The sequence below is a fragment of the Tursiops truncatus genome, chromosome X, assembly GCF_011762595.2.
Source record: "Tursiops truncatus isolate mTurTru1 chromosome X, mTurTru1.mat.Y, whole genome shotgun sequence".
Lineage (NCBI taxonomy): Eukaryota > Metazoa > Chordata > Mammalia > Artiodactyla > Delphinidae > Tursiops > Tursiops truncatus.
The window spans coordinates 84,110,247-84,113,081 of NC_047055.1; the positions used below are offsets into that span (position 1 = coordinate 84,110,247).

Genomic DNA, 2,835 nt, shown 5'->3' on the forward strand with positions numbered 1-2,835 from the left:
GTTTCTTTTGCCATGCAGAAACTTTTAGTTTGATGTAGTCCCACTTGTTTATGTTTTGTCTTTGTTGCATGTGTTTCTGGTATCATAGCCAAGTAATCAATGACAAGACCAATCTGAAATACATTCTCCCCTATGTTTTCTTCTAGTAGTTTATGATTTCAGGTTTTATGCTTAAGTCTTTTATCCCTCTTGAGTTGATTTCTGCATATGATGTAAAATATGGTCTAATTCCATTGTTTTACATGTGGATATCTAATATTTTCAACACCATTTATTGAAGAGACTATCTTTTCCCATTTTGTACTCTTGGGGCACTAATAAAAAATTAGTTGGCTTTGTAATATAATTTGAAAAATTAATATGGCTTCGTAATATAATTTGAAATCAGGAAGTCTGATGTCTCCAGCTTTGGTCCTCTTTGTATGATTGCCTCAGCTATTTAGGGTCTTTTGTGTTTTCTTTTGTATTTTCTATTTTTGTGAAAAATGTATTGCAGTTTTGATAGGGATTGCTTTGAATATGCCGACTACTTTGAGTAGTATGGACATTTTAACAACATTAATTTTCTAATGCACCAACATGAGATATATTTCCACTTCTTTGTGTGTTCTTCAATTTCGTTCATCAATGTTGTATAGTTTTCTGAGTACAGGCATTTCACCTCCTTAGATTTATTCCCAAGTGCTTTATTATTTTTGATTCAATTGTAAATGGAATTGTTTTCTTAATTTCTCTCTCTGATAGTTTGTTGTATTTATATAGAAATGCAACAGGTTTCTGTATATTAATTTAGTACCCTGTAACTTTAAAGAATTCATTTATTTGTTCTAATAATTTTTTGTTGGAATTTTTGAGATTTTTTTTAATATAAGTATCATGTCATCTGCAAATAGTGACAGTTTTACTTCTTCCTTTCCAATCTGGATATCTTTTCTCCCAAGCCAAACTGTATCCAGCTTTATTAAAGATACCTTTTATAAACCATCATGGTATTTCAGGTAGGACATGGGCAGATAATTGTTAACAGTATACAACAATTTTCAAACTCCCATTTTCAATGAACTACCAAAATCAGAAATCCACTATAAAACCCAATGAAGTCTTCATGTGATGCTCTGAACAGGGAAAGTTTAGAGTGTGGGTTGACATTTCACATTTAACATGTTATTTAACAACTTTTTACAAGCCAACCCTGACTTTCAGGAAATGGAAATGGAAATGGTAGAAATATCAATCTGAAGACCCACAATCTAAAAAAGGAATCGTTGCTCTTTTGAGGGATGCTATCTCAATGGTGACACTGGAAAGTCCAGATTGCCTGACATACTAGTAACCAATTTTGGGGGGTCAGGTTCCAACAGGTCTCTGGGTTTAAGGGAGTTAAGTCTATGCTGAGGGTGGAGAGGGAGAAGAGCACCTAAAAACTTATTTTAGTTGTTCCATACCACAAGGAGTTTGTGCCAACATGGCTAATGTGTGTCAACATCAAGGAATCCCTCCTTCCTGGGAACCAAGAGGAAGTGTTTCAAAACTGGACAGGAAAGGTGTTTTTTCCCCCACATCAATCCAGCTTCAGAAATATTCTATTAGTGACATGTGCCCTTCCCAAAAAAACAACAATTAAATGTTCTGTGTGCTAACAACATAGCTTTAAAAAAAGTAAAACAAAATTCTGAATTTTTATAAAACTTGATAAAAAAATAGTATTTCAAACTACTGTCACCAGAAGTACACAGTTATCAAAAATGCACTTCACTTGGCATCTCCAGCACCTTCAGCTTTCTGTACCTGGTCTGTTATGACATTTCTACTTTTTGCAGGGTTATTCCCATCCTTGTCAGCATCAACTTTCCCCTTTTTCCCTTTGGGTACCTTCTCTCCCTTCTTTGCAGGGGCCTTTTTAAGCTTGGGCTCTGGCTTTGGAGGAGCAGGTTTAGCAGATAACCTTGCAGATCTTCTCTGTGGTTTGTCCTTCACCTTGGCTTTATCTCCTTTAGCATCCCCTTCAGCATTTCTCTTGGGCATGGTCGCAACGACAGTGAGATGTAGGCAATGAACACAGGAATACAGTGGTGCATGGGCTTTGGTCGGTCCAGGGATCGCTCTTGTCTCTTTTTTGCACTGCTCCTGGCTAGATTTTCTTTCTTTTTCTTGCCTAACTGCTGTGGCTAAGACATCTAATAATATGCTGAATAAAAGTGGTAAGAGTGGGCATCCTTGTCTTGCACCTGACCTTAGAGGGAAAGCTTTCCTTTTCACTAATGGGTATGATATTAACTGTGGGTTTATAATATATGGTCTTTGTTATATTGAGGTATGTTCCCTCTATACTCACTTTGTGGAGAGTTTTTATCATGAATGGATGTTGAATTTTGTCAAAAGCTTTTTCTGCATCTATTAAGATATTCATGTGAGTTTTATCTTTTGTTTTGTTAATGTGGTGTATTACACCGATCTACTGATGTTAAACCATTTTTACATCCCTGAAATAAATCTCACTTGATCATGGTATATGATCCTTTTAATGTATTGTTGAATTCATTTTGCTAATATTTTGTTGAGGTTTTTTGCTTCTGTGTTCATCTGGGATATTGGCGTATAATTTTCTTTCTTAATAGTGTCTTTGTCTGATTTGGTATCAGGGTAATGCTGACCTAATAGAATGAGTTTGGAAGTGTTTCTTCCTCTTCAATTTTTTGGAATAATCTGAGAAGGATGGGTGTTAACTCTTCTTTAAATATTTTGTAGAATTCACCTGTAAGCCATCTGGGTTTTTTTGGAGCTTTTGGGGTTTTTTGAAGTTTTTTGATTACTGATTCAATTTCCTTGCTAGTA

The 2,835-nt window shown here is 35.3% G+C and overlaps 1 pseudogene; it reads right to left on the reverse strand.

The window, feature by feature from the left end:
- Positions 1-1,752: 1,752 nt before the first annotated feature.
- On the reverse strand, positions 1,753-2,025 carry LOC101320926 (non-histone chromosomal protein HMG-17 pseudogene; annotated as a pseudogene).
- Positions 2,026-2,835: the final 810 nt, after the last annotated feature.